The sequence below is a fragment of the Balaenoptera borealis genome (genome assembly GCF_965194805.1).
Source record: "Balaenoptera borealis genome assembly, chromosome: 20".
NCBI classification, from domain to species: Eukaryota; Metazoa; Chordata; class Mammalia; order Artiodactyla; family Balaenopteridae; genus Balaenoptera; species Balaenoptera borealis.
Window position 1 is genome coordinate 8,188,760 of NC_138879.1, and position 19,109 is coordinate 8,207,868.

Consider the following 19,109-nt stretch of genomic DNA (forward strand, 5'->3'; position numbering starts at 1 on the left):
GAATCCTCCAAGATGACCACGAGGACCTCGGCTCAGACGCTCCCGCTCTCTTTTCTTCACCTTCCTCTCTTCAAACCCACAGAAAAATGACATCATCTTCAAAGTGATGTCAATTCTGGTCAGCAGAGAGCCGGGGACTCATTCCCACAGTGGCTCATGACACCGAGCCTTACCTCCACCCAGAACATCTGCGGCTCCTGCGGTCCATGCTCCCAAACTGAGAATCAGCTGCTAATCAATATATAGCCACTCTCTCTGCAAAATGCACCCTACCTTCCGAAGCAGACTCAGACTGAAAGGGATTCACTCAGCACTGCTATTTTTAAAAATGCAAGTATGGGAGGAAAAGACAGTAAAAATAACACACCAGACCCCTGGTCCAAGGCCGAGCCCCTCCTCAGGGGTCAGGTTCTCACTGAGGTGGGGTGTGGGAGCAGCGTGGCTCATCTCCCTATGCAGTTTTGTTTTCATCATACCTGTGGGCTCAGAGCCCCCACCCCACCCATTCCCTGAGCCACCCCCAGGCAGGTAAGGGGGATCCACACCAGAGGGGCAGGAGCTTTCACGACCCTCCCCAGAATGACTGTGTCAGAACAATGCTGGTCCTCTGCTTTCCTCAATTCCAAAACTACATCTTTCCAAGACAAACTGGGGTGGGTGCTGCAAACATCCCCTGCCCGCCCCCCACCCCGGAAGCAGGAGCTTGATGAAGGCACAGGAAGTCAAGGAGGAAGAGACACAAGACCCCTGGGATGGAAAGCGAGCCAGGGTCTCGCATCACTGAGTGATGGTCTTAACAGCCAGCTGGTCCCAAATTGCTGACAGCCTTCTGGATCTGCCTGATTCCCCACTGTCGATGCCACAGCCACTGAGAGCCACACAGACAGGCTGGCCCCGCCACTCCCCAGTGCCAACCTCGACAGTCATGTCTTCCTTTTCTCAGTCACCCCATGTCACTAGAATTAGGTCAGGAAAGGATCAGGTAGCCAGCCTTCTGAGCAAAGATTTCTAACAAAATGAAGCACAAATACTTAGCAGTCCGCTTCTGGGCTGAGTTGTGGTAACTGGCATAGCTGGGAAAGTGGAAAGGACTCACCACCACCCACTGGAGAGAGGTGAGGAGGAAACACCTACTGGCACCGTAGACTCAGCTCGGGCCTGCACGGTCACAACCCCTCCAAAGACTGAAACGCCAGCGTCATCGTCATCTAAGCCACCAGAGCATGGAAGGTGACTATTTTCTGCTCTCCTAAGGATGGTAGTAATCAGCACCACTGAGATACACTAACACATTACAGTGGACGCACTAGGGTGTCAGCACCCCTGCTTAAGAAGGGCTGGAGACTTCCCAGGGGTACACAGTACACCTTTTTTTTTTTCTTTTTAAAATTTATTTTATTTATTTATTTTTGGCTGTGTTGGGTCTTCGTTGCTGCGCATGGGCTTTCTCCTGTTGCCGCGAGCGGGGGCTACTCTTCGTTGTGGTGCACAGGCTTCTCATTGCGGTGGCTTCTCTTGTTGCAGAGCATGGGCTCTAGGCGCACGGGCTCAGTAGTTGTGGCTCGTGGGCTCAGTAGTTGTGGCTCGCGGGCTCTAGAGCACAGGCTCAGTAGTTGTGGCGCACAGGCTTAGTTGCTCCGCGTCATGTGGGGTCTTCCCAGACCACGTCTTGAACCCGTGACCCCTGCATTGGAGGGCGGATTCTTAACCACTGTGTCACCAGGGAAGCCCGCAGTACACCTTTTACTATAAACATCTCAGTCTTCCTATCTCTCCTACCTGGGCTGTCCCTATTTCTCTAATCCCTGGGGCCTCAGAGCTGGCCAACAGGCTGCTGGACCAGAAATCTAAAGAAGAACCAGAAGACAACCCCAGACTGGCATATCTGAAGAATCCTTCCCACCTCCTGCAGGTGTATCTAGACGCCCTCAAGGACTCTGCTACGGTCCATCCTTCAAGGTCCAACCAAGCCACATGAAGGTGACGGTAGGCCTGTGGAGATGGTTTTGAGATCTAAGCCCCAGGACGTATGTGGCATGTGGTAAGTAATGGAAATGGTAGTTCTCTTGCCCTCCCACGCCCACCCCGCTTATGTTCTCCCAGCAATTTCAGAGTTTACTTCACCCATCAGTAGTTTGAACTACCCTGAAATGGCAGGTAATATAAGGAAGCTGTGAAATGAACCACACAGGGAGAGGGCATGACAGAAGGTGTTTAACGTGAACCTGGCTTTCCTCAGGCCTGGGCTTCAGACCTGCCTCTCCTGTCTCAGGGGCTCGGCAGGGACGGAGCCCGCCCTGTAGGAAGTCTGGGTTTGCTGCCTTTGACGTCTGTCATATGCTGCTCACTCGATCGACAGTGGATCATCCATCCACCCACCCACCCACTCATTCAACGATCTACATGCCTACTACTAGGATGCCAAACGCTGCGCCTGGTGCTAACGAAACATCAGGCCAGGAGGAGCCAAGTGAAGGGCGGGGGACGGAAGCGCAGCAAGCAGTTGCACACGAGGAGCCACCACGGCAACAATCACGGCTTTCACATCTGCCCCGACAGCTGACTCAAGCCTTTGTTCAGACGTCGCCCCCTCAGGAAGCCCTCCTCTGACCGCCTGGCCTGGGCTGCTGCTCCCTGCTCACCAGCCCCGCCTGGCGGCGCGGCCCCAGCACGGCGCCCGGGAAACAGACGGCACTCACACGCGTCCCCCAGGGCGGAGGCCGCAGGGGGCCCGCGGGAACGGGGACAGGTGGCCCGAAGCGGTGGTCGGCAACGCCCACGCTGGAGGACAACCGGCCACCCCGGAAGCAGGGACCAGAGAGGCGGGCAGGAGGAGAGAGGAAGAGGCAGGTGGAGGGGACGCGGGCTGGGCGAGGGTCTCTCTTTGAGACGTTCAAGTTAGGTGTGGCGGCGGCTGCTGAGGGGCAGTCTGGAGAGTCCAGGCTGCGAGGTACCCAGGGAGGTGCCTCCAGCCCAGCCGTGCGCGAGCCAGAGCCTGGCAGCTCCACGAGGCTGGTGTCCCACTGGCACCCTGGAGCCCGGCCGCCGAGCCACCCCCGCCGCCCTCTCCGGGCGCAGGCAGGCTGCAGGGCCCGGCTTCTGCTCCCACTGCGCCCGCCTCCCTTCAGCCCCAAACGTCATGAGCAGCCAGTTCCCAGCAAGAGACCCTCGTCTGGCAGCCACCTCCGCATATGTAAGCTGCTCCCCCAAGCAGACCACCCGCGGTTCAAGGGCAGGGTCCCATCACACACCAGTCTGCGCACACCGACGGCAGTCATCGGCCTGGCCCAGAGGCTCAGCTCGCCTCCCCTCCCCACCCCCGGCGGCCCCCCGTCTAAAATGATAGTTCTGGGGGTGACCGATGTCCACAGGCGCAGACACCGCGAGTGGTGGTGCTCAGGGCCCGCAGGGTCCTGGAGGAGTGGGATGGAGACCCACCAGCAGGCTGGAGGATGGGGAGACGCCTGCCCTTCCCTACTTGTTATCACCCTGATGTGCTTCCTTCATTTCAAGCTTTAACAGAGCTTTAAGACTAGGCTTACACAACGGCGGCTTTTATGAAAACTGAGTCTTTTTTGGAAGGGGTGGGAAGCAGGAAGAGAAGCAAGGAAAAGGGCAAGGGGGCGGGCGTGCACGTGTGTGTGTGTGTGTGTGTGTGTGTGTGTGTGTGTGTGTGTGTGTGTGTGTGTGTGTGTAGTGGAAAAACCCATTGATTCTACAGACCCTTCCTGATTCTCAGAAGAGTTATATAAAAAAATAGGATAATGAAAGAAATGGGAGGGAGGGGATTACCAATAGCTTCAAAACACAAATCAATCCTAGCACCCTTAAAAAAAAACCTTCGGGCTTCCCTGGTGGCGCAGTGCTTAAGAATCGCCTGCCAATGCAGGGGATTGGCAGGGACACGGGTTCGAGCCCTGATCCGGGAAGATCCCACATGCCGCAGAGCAACTAAGCCCGTGCGCCACAACTACTGAGCCTGCACTCTAGAGCCCACAAGCCACAACTACTGAGCCCATGTGCTACAACTACTGAAGCCTGTGCGTCTAGAGCCCGTGCTCCGCAACAAGAAAAGCCACTGCAGTGAGAAGCCCGCACACCACAACGAAAAGTAGCCCCTGCTCACCACAACCAGAGAAAGCCCATGCACAGGACGAAGACCCAACGCAGTCAAAAATAAAAAACAACAACAACAAAAAAACCCTTCACAGCTTTCCACTGACTGAAATCTGAGGGTTGAGTTCCAGAAATCCAGGTAGAATAACCACTTAAGAAACAGACTTTAAAACAGTAATACTTCAACCTTCACTCTTAACACCCCAAGTTCCTGATGCTCACAAAGCCAGGAGAAAGAAGCATTTCAGAAAAAGAACTGCTCCACACAGATGACAGAGACCTGACAACCAAAAACGACACTATTTCGGAGAACAAGCAAGAACAAGCAAGTGCTACCTGGAAAGGTGAGGCCATCCGTCCTGCCGTTCTGTTTTGAGTCAGTCAGCCTTTCGACAATATTAAGTCCAGTTTTGATCACTACACTAAGAGAAAGTGGAGAAATCTGAGAAGGTTCAGAGCAGTGCTAGAAACAGTACCTATGAGGAAAGAGGGAAACAACTTCCAGGCGAGAAGCCCAGGAATGTAATTTCTGCCGTCAAGTCTATGACTTCCCTGGGAATATGGAACAATTCTAAATGTCAGTGAAGAATTTAAAGTAGGGGTGGCTGGGCTAAAGGAAGAAACCAGGGTCAGAAATTACTCTCCAGAACGGGCTTCCTGAATGTCGATCTGCATATCGCTAAAGACCCTCACGGAGCAGACACCCTCCATCCTTCCTGGGCCAGACCCGCCCTGCCCAGCAGGGCGGCCACCAGCCACATCTGGCGACTGAGCACTTGAAATGTGATGTCTGAATCAGGATGTGCTGGAACACAGAGAGGATTACAAAGACTTACTACGAAGAATGCAAACTACCTCATTAACGTTTTTTACATCCGTTATATGTTCAAACAATGTCTTGGCTCTATACTGGCTTAAATAAAATATATTAAAATTAACTTCACCTGCTCCTTTTTACATTTAAAAGAATTGAGGCCATGAGAAAAAAAACTTTCAATAGAAAGTGAGGCCACTTTCTATTGAACAGTGTTGGTTTAAACCAGTAAATTCTTTAAAAAAAAAAAAAAAATCAAAGAGTTCCAAAGGGCTTAACAACACAAAACAGCAATGCCCTGTCTTACTGTCTCAACAGCGCTCCCTTGAGAAAACCACTTTCTAATTTCTTAGCAGTTTGAGTATTTACCCATATACATAAACAATTTGCTTGCACCTCTAATTCCTAAGTTATTAATTGTGGACATTACCTAGTGACCTCCTGTTTCTTACCCATGCCCCTGACAACCCCTTACCTTGAGTCCATCCTTCCGACAGCTCTGCAGCTTTGACAGAAACAACCTGAATGTGCTGGAATGGAGTAAATGTGGCTCACAGCTGGACCGAGTGTGCTCTGCGGATACACACAACCTGTGTACGGATTGAGAATTCTATCAAATAGCTATTTCTAACCTTCCCAAACACGCTCAAACAATCCATCGGGTGACTCTGGGCTCTGTCTCTCTTCCTTGGAGATCTCCCTCCTGCAGAATTCCAGCCTGCCTCTCCAACAGCCTGCCTGTGGGGGAATCTCGTTTCCTGAATCCCAGAAAACTCCCTTGTCTTGGTGAAGCACACCTCCCACCAGCTTCTGGAGAAAGGTCCACGGGAGGCACGTTTTTCCAGTCCTTGCAGGCCTGAGAAGAAATACTCGTCAGGTAATTGGCTGGATGTGAAACTCCCACAGAACATCGAGGGTTTCGCTCTTGTCTTCCAACCCGAGGCCTCTGTCGTTAACTGGCACTTTTGCTCTGTTTATATTCATTGTGATCCGTGTGGATTTATTTCTGTTACCTTTAGGGCTTTCTGCCTACCACACTTTTTCTTTGTTCTTTTTTCTAGTGAAATGACCTAGTTTTTATAATTCTGGATATTTTCCCTCTATTGGTTTGAAGGCTTCCAATCCTATTTCTATCCTTAACATTTTAATATGTCTGTCTACTTGACTCAGAAAATCTAAAGCAAATCAATATCCCTCCCACTCTTTCCAAACACTTCAAAGATCTTAGAATGTGTTAATTCAGATAATCCCCTCTCTCATTTCCATTGATTGTTTGTCAGGATTTCAGTTTTTAACTCTCCTCAAGTCAGTAATGATCACCGTTTTATAAGTTAATGATGATTTAGTTCTACCACACGTTTCTGCCGTATCTGTACGCCATTTCTTTTTGTCTCTCTCTCCTGGGTTTAGTTTCCTTCTTCCTGAAGTACAATGAAGGTCTGTGAGTGAATGAACTTAGTTTTTCTTTCTGTGAAAAATGCCTGTATTTTGTTCTCACTATAGAATGATAAGCTGGTCACTGAAAACTAAGCTAACAACTTATTTTCCTCAGCACACTGAAGATTTTATTCCATCTTGGTCTGGCCTCACTATTACTACTTAGACATTTGCTGAGTACCACTGCTGAACCTTGGGAGTAATCTGTCTTTTCCTCTCAAGCTGCTTTTAAGATGCTCTTGATCCCTCTGGGAACTCCATCCGACTCTGCCTGGGCCCCTCCTCCCATCCTCTGAGCTTGGTACTTCCCTTCCCTCAATACCATCTATACCATCTCTCTGGATCTCTGTGCTAATTCTACTTAACTTCTTCAGATCTATTTTCCAGTTCATATAATTCTCTCTTGTGGTGTGTCTATTCTGCTATTTAACATTTCTCCTGGGTTTTATATGCAATGATTAGAGTTTTCATTGTAGAGATTTTATTTGGCTCTTTTAAAAAACAGTCTCTAAAACATACTGTATCTTATTCTTTTCTTGATTTCTATTCTTTCTTTAAGCCCTTCAATCACTTTAAGCGTTATATTTAATCTCATTATCTGAAGTTTTAAAATGCTGGAAATCCTCCTGTTTGTTGTGACGGCTGACTCTTGCTTATGATTTTTCTGTATGTTTAGTAATTTCTCAGCACGCGCTCACTATTTGTGGAAATCACAGGATTCCAAGTGGCCTGCGTTGTGGAAGGGTCATTCTACAGAAGTTTTGCTTTTCTTTCTGCAAGGACCTCCAGGAGCATCACCAGCCTGGTGCTGGCTTGGGGATTCCTGAAAGTGGGTGTTATAAATACAGACCTCAAACTCAGATGTTTCAATCGCTCATGGGAGACTTCCCCTAACACCTCATGGTGTGGGGCAGTGATAAACTTCCTCGCCATTTCTCTGGCTTCATGGGGGAGATTTTCTCACATCTTTTTTTTTTTTCTCTTTTACCAGGGAATAGCCCTTTGAGGGGACTTCTATTTCAATTCTATACATTTTCATTAAAATCCAGACTTCTATTATTGTTAGGGCTTGTTTTAGGGCCCAATAAACACCCCCCAGGGCTGCTACGACATCAGCAGCCTATTCTGCTCTGGTTTTAGGTTCCCTCTTTGATTCTGGTGTCCTGTTATCCCTTTTCTTTCTTATATGCTTAGCTACATTTAAAATGTTTGCTATATTTTACATAGCCCTTCTAAGTGACTGTATTAAGAGTGGTTCTATGTTAGCTCAATCTACCATGTCAGATTGGAAACCTACTCCATTGCCTCTGGCTTCCCAGGAGGTTGAAAATCCGATGCATCTTCATTCCCAATCTTTTTTATGCGACTGTTTTCTCTCTTTGGAAGCTTTATCCCCAGTGTTCTGGAATTACACAATGTGCCAGTTAGGACTTTTTCCATTCACCATCCTGGAACCTTGTGATCTTCAATTCTGGAAACATTTCCGATTTCCTTGATGCATTTCTGCCCTTCATTTTCCCTTTCTCTCTTTATAGATCTCCTAGATGTCAGATATTTTATTGTATTTCCTGGGAGTCTTTGTCAACTCTTTTCTTCTAATATTATGTTTTTAATTTCTAAGAATTATTTCTTGTTCTGATTTTTATAGCATCCTGTTTTATTTCATTGACAAAATACTGACTCTTATTTCAGGCTATTCACTATGTGTTCTGAGGGTTTCTTCTGTTTGCAGTATCAACTGCTTCCTCTGACAAATCTTTCTCTTGCTTGTTCTAGCCTCTACCCTTCATGTTGGGAGCTTTCTGAATATGCTGTGATCCTTGGCTGTCATGTCCATTCCTATTTTAAAATGAGTCATCATCAGGGAAATCCTTGTGGTGATGGAACAGTCATGTACCTCGACTGCTGAGGTGGTTACATGAAGCTGCATGTGATAAAATGGCATAGAACTGTACACACATCGTGTACATGTCAATTTCCTGGTTTTGCTATTGTCTGTGGTTGTGTACAATGTAACCATTGGGGGAAACTGGATGAACGGTGCAGGGGACCTCTCTGTATCATTTTTGCAACTTCTTATGAATCTATAATTATTTCAAAATAAAAAATATAAAAGTTGAGGCAATAAAAAGATGATGGAAGCTTTGTGGACACAAGCAAGCCTTTGGACTAGTACTGATCATATTAGCTGGGGTAGCATCTAGCTTTCGCTTTGAGGGACTGCCAAACGCTAGCAACTGCGGGCCTGTCTCTGACACTTCGTTCTCCCAGAGGGAAGTCCTCCAACCCTGCGCCTGGCCTGATCTCAGGCTATGGGATTTCCCCTTGAGCATACAGACGTCCATGAACCCCCCTTTCAGCCCAGGGTTACACTACCCCCTTCGCTCCACCTGAGGTTCCTCATCTAGAGTCTCCGCTTTGATTTCTCTGGAGCATCAACCTCTGCGCTCGCGTGGGCAGAGGGGATAAGTATTCTCTGGTTTGTACAAGTGGACAGGTAACTTGGGGAACTGAATTTCTCCCTATACAGACTCTCAGTTAATCCCTCTGTCTTTAGGCCCAGACCGCACTCCCGCCTTGAGGACACCAGGCTTCCCACACTGCTCCTCCCTGGGCCTTGTCTCTGAGGCACCAAACATTTCAGCTCCTGCTCTGCTGCTGCAGTCACCGTCCATCATCCACAACTTGAAACCTACTCTCAATTGTCATCTCTCCCATTCTTTCTCCTCGTGGGTTTAGACATTTAAAAAATTATTTTTTTTAAAAAATAAATTTATTTATTTTCTTTATTTTTATTTTTGGCCGCGTTGGGTCTTCGTTGCTGTGCACAGGCTTTCTCTGGTTGCAGTGAGCGGGGGCTACTCTTCATTGCGGTGCGCCGGCTTCTCATTGCAGTGGCTTCTCTTATTGTGGAGCACAGGCTCTAGGTGTGCGGGCTTCAGTAGTTGTGGCACGCAGGCTCAGTAGCTGTGGCTCACGGGCTCTAGAGCGCAGGCTCAGTAGTTGTGGCACACGGGCTTAGTTGCTCCGCAGCACGTGGGATCTTCCTGGGCCAGGGCTCAAACCCATGTCCCCTGCATTGGCAGGCGGATTCTTAACCACTGTGCCACCAGGGAAGCCCCTAAAAAATCCTTTTACTGTCATTTTAGAAGGGCTTCTGGAGGAAGTGGAAATGTGTTCAATCGCCCCTGTTTACCTAAATATACCATGCCAACCAGAGCTCTTTAACCTTAATTTTCCAAAGTACTTACACACAACCATGGGACATATTTGAAGACGGAGAGACGGTAATATGTCAACAAAAACAAGAAATCACAAATTCAAAAATTAGAAATCCTCAGTTTCGACAATCACTTACAAGTATTTGCACACTACCTACTAGACACCAGTGTATCTTTGAAGGGCTCTTCCAGTACTGCTGCTCCAAGATTCGAAATGGTGGGAAGGGAAAAGAAAGCAAAACTCCATTAGAAAGTGCCCCAGTCATCTGAAAAGGCCACCTGTCTGCTCCTACAAATAGCTTTTTGTTTCAAATGTCAGAGAAACTTTAAATTCCATAGATCGCTGTGATTCAACCACGACAGTGAGAACTGATCCAGGACAAAGCTGGGCTCCGGTGGGAGAGACTCACTGTCAGTGTAGAGCAACAAGCACGAGTAATCAACACTTTACACACTTACCAAATGAAATTAGACTCTTAAATGCTAACCTAAAAACAAGCACTGAGAAAGTCACAGGACATAAAGAGCAGTACATGTGCCCCTCGGCAGACAGTCACGCTGCTTAAGGAGGGAGGATCTAGGAAGCAGCAGCGGCCAGGACACACTGGGAAAGCCACGGGCCTCTGGGAACCAAGCGCCGTTTGTCACACACAGGCATCCTCTCACTGCTTCAGCACAACCATGCCTTCAACCTGCCAAAGGGCTACAGAAACGACTCAGTTACCAAAGTACATTCATGTCAAGCAACAAGCATTTCATCACCTACTGCATAAGAAATATTATAATCCATACTATGAGAGCAAGCCAAGAAGAAAAAAAAAAGATCGTATAGTCTCTGCCTTTGAAAAACTTCAACTGTAAATGGCATACTATGCATAGTTCATGTGACTGGTACGTATGTGAAAGGCTGCCCCACTGTCCAAGAAGCCCTATCCAACAACCCCTTTCTTATTCTAGAGTGATTGTGGAGCAACAGATGTAAAACAATCAGAACTCAGTTCTTAGAAAGATTTAGAACTTAAAGACCTTTCAGTTTATAAGGGTCTCAAATCCTCTAGAGCATATTTAAGCAGGAAAGGAGGTTAAATCCCAATGTAATGTAAGACACCTGGCACAGACCCCTATGACACGGACAGGGCACCTACCACAGACCTGCTAGAGTCTAAAGAACACCCAAACGCAGGGTCTCAGGGGCAAGCCAACATATAACCCAATTAAAAAAATAGACATAGGATTTATGTGAATAGACATTTCTCCAAAGAAAATATACAAATGGCTAACAAGCACATGAAAAGACACTCAACATCATTAGTCATAATGCACATCGCATCACAATGTGATACCACTGCACTAGGATGGCTATAATCAAAAGACTGATAATAACAAGTGTTGGTGAGGATGTGGAAAAACTGGAACCCTCAAACACTGTTGGTGGAAATGTAAATTGGTGCAGCCACTCCAGAAAACAGTTTGGCAGGTGCTCAAAAGAATAAACACAACCCAGCAATCCTACTCCTGGATATAGTACCCAAAAGAACTGAAATATATATGTCCACAGAAAAACTTGTACAGTACACAAATGCTCATAGGAGCACTATTCAAAATAGCCAAAAAGTGGAAATAATAAGTGTCCATTAACTGATTGATGGATAAACAAAATGTGGCCTATCCATACAATGGACTATTACCTGGCCATAAATAGGAATGAAGTACTGATGTGTGCTACAACATGAAGGAAACTTAAAAACATGCTAAGTGAAAGAAGCCAGACACAAAAGGTCACATGTCATATGTTACCATTTATACGCAATGTCCAGAATAAGCAAACCCACAGAGACACAAAGTGGTTACCAGGGGTTGAGAGGAGCGGGGAATGCGGTGTGACCACTGATGGGCACAGGGTTTCCTTTTGGGTTGATGAAAATGTTCTAAATTTAGACTGTAATGATGGGTGCACAAAGCTGTGAATATACTAAAAACCATTTGAATTGTGTTCTTTAAAAGAGTGAATTTTATGGGATGTGAGTTATATCTCAATAAAACTGGTTGTTGTTGCTTTTTAAGCAAGCCAGGTTAAGTTGCCTGGTTTTATGGTCTTGAGTAGGAAGTTTTCTTGGAAAATGTCTCCTGAGTCATGGTGTAAATCCCCTAAATCCTCTGCATTTTAGATTTTGTCTTCCAAGTCAAATATCAAAACCTGTCTCTGCTACAACTAAATCCCAGAAAACTCAAGTCAGCACCACTAACAACCTCTACTTCTACTCAGAAATTAGATGGGTGTCCTTCTGTGGACTTTTCTTTCCTAAGTCTTAGCATCTTTGTCCATTTGTGGCTTCCATCAACCTTAATCTCAACCACTTAGCCCCTCAGGGCCTTAGTTCCTCGACTACAAACTAAGGGGGTCAAACCAAATCACCCTTTCCAGTCCCCCCCCACCCCCGCCACTACGGGCCTAGACACACTAAAACCTGGTATGTAGCAAATATCAATCATCTCAGGGCCTCGGTGTAAGACACCACCTGTACCGAACATGCCCTCGTACTCCGGCGATACCAGCACAGAAGAGGCGAACTTAAGGTGTGAGGGTCCACGGGAGGCGGAGACGCTGGAAGCCCCACTAGGTAGGAAACACACGCTGACCTTGGGAACCACCGCCAAAGACACAGTGCCAGTCCCACCAGGAGCCGTGCCATCTGAGAAATGTCTCTCTGGAGCCACGTGAAAGAGACAAGGATGCGGAACGCTGATTAGGATAACGCCTCCCCCTGCAGAAAGGAAACAGAGACCACCTCACGTGGCCACGGTCTGCTTTGGGGTTGTGCAGGGTCCTTTCAGAGTTCAGCCTCGGCTTCTGGAAGGAATTCCAGGGGCGGCCCCGGCCCAAACCATCACACCTCGTGAGCAAAATGCCAGGAGCGGAGATGAAAGGCACGAGGATGTTTCTGGGAGGGCTTTTTCACGTAAACTTTAAAAAAAGAAACTGTCATTCCTCCTCCCCGCCACAAAGGGTCTTTTGATTCAAATACCTCCGTGAACGCCCACCCCTAACAGTGGCACCTCTGGCTACTGAGAAGACCCTGGAACAGAGGGGTTGGGAGCAGGCACCAAGGAACAGTAAATGCTGGCCCCGCTGCCCCCCTGCAGCAGAGCGGGCCTCTCCCCACGTGGCACCACACTGAACCCAGCTCAACACGGCAGAGGGCAACACTTCCAAGAGGAGAAAGGAGGGAAGAACAGGCCAGGGACAGGACACACGAGGTCCACCACTCAACACCACAAAGTTAATAAAGAGGGAGGGTGAACCCCACCCTGTGGCCTGGATCCAAAGCTGTGACCTGGCAAGTGCAGACAGTTGTCCAGAAAGCTACTGTGTTTAAAAAAAAAAAAAAACAAAAAAACAAAAAAAAAGGAGGAGAAGGGGGAGGAAGGGGAGGAGAATATATACATGCATGTCAGAATACACACAGAATAGCCGTGATCATTTTGAAATGTATAGAAATATTGAAGCACTATGTTGTACACCAGTAACTGACATAGTGTTGTAGGTCAATTATACTTCAAAAACAAACTCACAGAAAAAGAGGTCAGATTTGTGGTTACCTGAGGCAGCCGGTGGGGTGAGGGGGAACTGGAGGAAGGTGGTCAAAGGTATAAACTTTCAGTTATAAGGTAAATAAGCACTAAGGATGTAATGTACAACATGACAAACATAATTAACACTGCTGTATGTTATATATGAAAGTTGAGGGTGAATCCTAAGAGTTCTCATCACAAGGAAAAAAAAATTTTTTTCTTTTTATTTTGTTATCTATGAGATTACGGATGTTCACTAAACCTACTGTGGTCATCATTTCATGATCTATTTAAGTCAAATCATTGTGCTGCACACCTTCAATTTATATAGTGCTGTATGTCAATTATATCTCAATAAAACTGGGGGGGAAAGCAGAGGCAAATTTTCAATATCATTTTTCTATGTTAATAGTTTAAAAAAATCTAATTCAGTCTCACTGCAGAACCATCACAGAGAAATTCTAAACAGGGTGTTAAAATATGCCTAGTCTCATAAAAAAAAAAAAATTATATATACACACACACACACACACACACACACACACACACAATAGACTATATCTGGTCATAGTGGTGGAAATGGTAGGAAGGAAACAAACATTTCATTACATACTCTTTTAAACCTCTTGAATGTTGTTCCATCTGCATATATTATCTATTTAAACACACACACACACACACACACACACACACACACACACACACACACACACAAGCATTAAGATTTCAATTTAAAGTCAGTCTTACAGGGCAGACAAGCTAGTTAGCAATATTCCCCCTAAACCTGCAATCATACGTACTGTGCGGGCTCCCAAACATGGTGAAGAAACTAAAGCAGAGCTGAACGACTCCCCCGTTAGCAGTAACTGCTGGCCAGCGCCATGCTGAGCGGTGCTCACGGGGATCTCATCCAATTCCCAGCAACTGTACAAGATTCTGTCTACGGGTCTGGCTGTGGACACAGCAATTGCAGGTCTACATGCCGACGCCAAGCCCTGTGTCTGAACACCTCCTGTCCCTCCGCCTTCCCACCCCAGCTTACTCACTGCCTCCTCGTCCAGCCCTCTGCCTGGGGAATGCATGCCCTGAGCTGAAGGCACAGCAGACCGGCCTGCCCATCCTGCAGGGCTCGGGGAAACCCCCTGGCACAAGAAGGGCTTAGTTCTTGGCAACAGGGGCGTGGCCACAAAAAGGCCCAGTCAGCTAACCTGAGCTCTAGTCCTCGAGATGCTGCCAACTAGCTGGGTGCTCCTGCATGAGGCACAGAAAGCCTCACCAGGGTGCTGGGAACAGGCGTTCTGAGGCGGAAGTGTAAGTGGGTACCACTTGGGGGGGGGGCAGTGACAGTTTAGTAAAAAGAATCAAGTCTTAAAAATATATTCTGGGGGGCTTCCCTGGTGGCACAGTGGTTGAGAATCTGCCTGCCAATGCAGGGGACACGGGTTCGAGCCCTGGTCTGGGAGGATCCCACGTGCCGCGGAGCAACTGGGCCCGTGAGCCACAACTACTAAGCCTGCGCGTCTGGAGCCTGTGCTCCGCAACAAGAGAGGCCGCGATAGTGAGAGGCCCGCGCACCGTGATGAAGAGTGGCCCCCACTTGCCCCAACCAGAGAAAGCCCTCGCACAGAAACAAAGACCCAACACAGCCAAAAATAAAAAATAAATAAATTAATTAATTAAAAAAAAAATATATATATATATATATTCTGGGACTTCCCTGGTGGTCCAGTGGTTAAGACTCCGCGCTCCCAATGCAGCGGGCCCGGGATCGACCCCTGATCAGGGAACTAGATCCCACATGCATGCCGCAACTAAGAGTCCGCATGCCGCAACACCGCGTACTGAAACGAAGATCCCATGTGCTGCAAAGAAGACCCGGCGCAGCCTAAATAAATAAATAAATAAATAGATAGATAGATAGATAGATAGATAAATAAATATTAAAAAAATGTACTCCTACCCCTTGACCAGTAATTTCATATAGGAATTTATCCTAAGAAACTTAACAAAGATAGAAAAAAAAGTAGTATAAGACGTTAGCCCCATCATTTAAAACTGTGAAAAACAGGCAACAAACTAGCTTGTCAAAAGAGACTGGTTAGGGCTTCCCTGGTGGCGCAGTGGTTGAGAATCTGCCTGCCAATGCAGGGGACACGGGTTCGAGCCCTGGTCCGGGAAGATCCCACATGCCATGGAGCAACTGAGCCCATGCGCCACAACTATTGAGCCTGCGCGTCTGGAGCCTGTGCTCCGCAACAAGAGAGGCCGCGATAGTGAGAGGCCTGCGCACCGCGATGAAGAGTGGCCACCGCTTGCCACAACTAGAGAAAGCCCTCGCACAGAAATGAAGACCCAACACAGCCATAAATAAATAAATAAATAAAATTAAAAAAAAAAAAAAAAAAAAGAGACTGGTTAAAGAAATGGTTTCATCCATCTGATGGAATTACGGGCATTCATTAAAATTCACGCTGTCAAAAAAATTCTGTTTTTAGTATTTATTTATTTATTAATTTGGTTGCACCGGGTCTTAGTTGTGGCATGCATGTGGGATCTAGATCCCTGACTAGGGATCGAATCCGGGCCCCTGCATTGGGAGCTCAGAGTCTTAACCACTGCGCCACCAGGGAAGTTCCTATCAAAAAATTTTTTTGCAATGGGGAGAAAATGTTACGAAACAGAAACACCTCCACCTCTGAACACCCAACTTCGGAACACTGTAGACAGGCCCAAAGCCACATTCCAGAAAGAAAGCGGTCCTACTCGGCCTTTCCAATTGTGCCTGCAGTGAGTCTGCATGTACTCCACAAACGTTAACCCCATCACATCTGGAAAGAGCAAAGGCAGTGGGCACCACAGCTGCTGTTAGAAGAACGTGAATAGGCAGGCCCCCAGGGTTACAGATGACAATTCCAATAGAGAGAACGCAGAAAGAGCATGATGAATCGTACTTGAAGAGTAGTTTATGGGATGAGCTGATCAACAGAGGAAATGATCCTGAAGGGCTGAGCAAACCCCTGTGAGGTGCCCACGGTGCTGGCCTTTGTGAGGAAGAGGGACGGATGGGTGCAAAGACCCAAGACCCGGGCACCTCCTCAGCCAACGTCTGCTGTGGGTTCAGCAGAAGGCTCGGACCTGAGACCCTAAAGCCGAGGCCAGGTAAAAGTGGCAAAGGTTTTTGTTATTGGTGTTCTTTGTTTGTAAAAGACAATCTGGGAATAAGTCTTTAGATTCGAGCCCAAGAGAATCAGTGTGCATCAAAGCATGAGGAGTCGCCTGCACAGCAACAAATCCGACAGAGTTACGACGCAGATGACACTGTTGTGGGAAAGGTGCGTTCTAGAACACTGACCAGCAAAGGGAAGAAGACTGTCTGGGTTTAAAGCTTCCACTATTCTGTGGAAATACACATGGGTACTGCAAACTTGAACTCCTCCTGGACACTTGCAAACAGTCCAGTTTACCTTTGTTAAGTGGTGTGGGACAGGGGGAGGGATTAAGCACAGCATGTATTTGCGAAAGCAAATATTTATATGTTCATAAAAGACTAGAATAACCATCCACTGAAATGATAAAAAGCAGTTACACTTGAGTGGTGGAATCATAGGAGACTTTTTTTTAACCTATTTTTTGTATGTTCTTGCAATTTTGTATTAAGTATGTATAAATAACTTAATATAACTTGCAATCAGAAAAAAAAAAAGCTATCAATCTAAGACAAATAAGAGAATAATCCCACCAATTTTTCTTCAGTGTTGGATCACAGAGACCGAACAACAGGACGTTAAGTCTGCACTCTCCCTACGTCCCTGACCCTGGGTGCCTACACTCCCACGCCCTCCGCATTCACCTGTCTACCCACTGCTGCTCTTTCTGCCAACCTCTGCCAGCCGCTGCCCTCTACTCTCCACAAGTGCTCTCCACAGTTACAGGTGGCTTCCGACTGCCTTCTCTCACAGAGCATCTTGCTTGACCCCCTTCTCTCTGGCATCAAAAGCTGTTGAACAAAATTTTTCAGTAAGATAACTCTTAGGGAAGAGGATGAAATGTGGATTAGGTAAAGAAAGATCAATTAGAAGGGTTTTTCCAACATTCCAAAGGCAATTATGCTAAATGCAATGTAGTATCATAGATTTGGACCCTGGAACAGAAAAAAAGACATAGTGGAAAACTAATCCAAGTAGAAGTGTGTAGTTTAGCTAATCGTGTGGAACCAATGTTAGCTTCTTGCTTTGGACAAATATACCGTGTTACATAAGACGTTAACGTTGGGGGGAAGCTGGGTGAAGGGTATACCAGGATCTTTGCAACTTTTCTGTAAATCTAAATAGTGTTTATTTTTAAAATGCAATTATGAGGGCATGAAATAGGACAACAATAAGAATAAAAGAAAGATGGGGGACAGACTGAATACATATTCCCAAGGCAGGTGTCTCGCTTCACGTTAATGCTTCCGGGCACCTAAAACACAGCACATCCAAAAGAGTCCTCACCCTCCGTCCCCACTGCTGTTACTGGAGGGACATCACCTGGTCGTGCCCCTGGGAAGCCCGGGTCTCTGCCACATGTCCCCTTACTCCCTGAATGCTGGGGGACCACGTGTCTGCAGTGAATGGCTATTCCTCTTGCAAACGGTTACTGTTTAATGAGGACAGAGCTTCAGTGTGGGGAGATGAAACAGTCCTGGAGATGGATGGTGGAGAAGGTCGCACAAAAACGTGACTATACTTAATGCCACTGAACTGTACACTTAAAAAAGGTAAATTTTATGTTATGCATATTTTGCCACAATAAAAAACAAGAAACGTAACGGCTCCTCAACTCCTGATCATCCTGGCACCTGGCCTGCCGACACCCACTGCTGCAGCCCTGTCAGTGCTACACGTTCTTTGCTTCTTACTCCCCAGAAGCCTTTCCTGCCCTTGTGCCCCGCTGAGCAAACCTTCCCCAACACCCATCCACCTCTCTATCCCCATGAGCCTAACTCAAAGCTTTATGGCTGCTGTCTCAGATTCAACAGGGTCCTAATTTCACTTGGGAGCTGGGTCCCCAGGTCAAACTGAGCATCATCAAAATTATCCTTGAAAAATCCCTAACGCCACCACTAAGTTCAACACACCAGCTTTCCCTCTGAAGTCCTTGGGTTACACTCAGGGGCCATTTTGTTTGAAAAATCAGTACTTTCAACACTCTGCGTGAGCCATGCATATATATATGTGATGTGCAAATTAAACGTACAGAAGACACAAGTCACTTGCCCTGTATGTAAAAGCCTCCTAACTGGTCTCCAGGATCCCCAGCTCCCCTACCTAATCCATCTTGTGAACGGCTGCCAGATCATTCACTCATTCACTGCAAACTTTGAAGTGGCTCCTCATTATGTAAAAAAAAAAACACAAAACAAAACCGGAAACAAAAAAACCAAACTCCTGAGTCTATCATTCAAAGACCTTTATAAACACAGAGCAAGTGCGATGCAGTCTCTGAGGGGCAACTGCCTGGCGTAACCCAGGCTCTCCCACTCACTACGTGACCTTGGGCAGCCTCAGACCTGCCCTCATCTGTTCAATAATAACACCTGTTCCACAGGGTTTTCCCACATGAGCTAACACATGTAAAGTGCTTACAACAGTGCCTAGAACTTAGCAGGTGCACGAAAACGTTGACTGTTATTATTTGCAATCAGATCCAAGCACATTTGCTGCCACACTCTCTCTCACCTGCCTTCTCTTCACCCCCACCTCTAGCTTGGCAGTTCTCAAAATGTGGCCTAGGGATCCCTGAGGCCCTTGAAGGAGGTCCAAAGTCAAACTTCCTCAAAATACTATTAAGGTGTTACTTGCTCTGTTCACTCTCGTCCTCTCACAAGTCTATGGTGGAATTTTCCAGAGGCGCCATGATGTCATGATGTCACTGTTCTGATGGCTAACAGAATGTGTGCCTGGGCA

The 19,109-nt window shown here is 47.0% G+C and overlaps 1 protein-coding gene across 3 annotated transcripts in view; it reads right to left on the bottom strand.

Annotated features, from left to right (window-relative positions):
• UBE2O (ubiquitin conjugating enzyme E2 O) overlaps positions 1 to 19,109 on the bottom strand; it is a 57,067-nt gene that overhangs the window by 26,197 nt on the left and 11,761 nt on the right. The gene's annotated exons all lie outside the window — the stretch shown is intronic.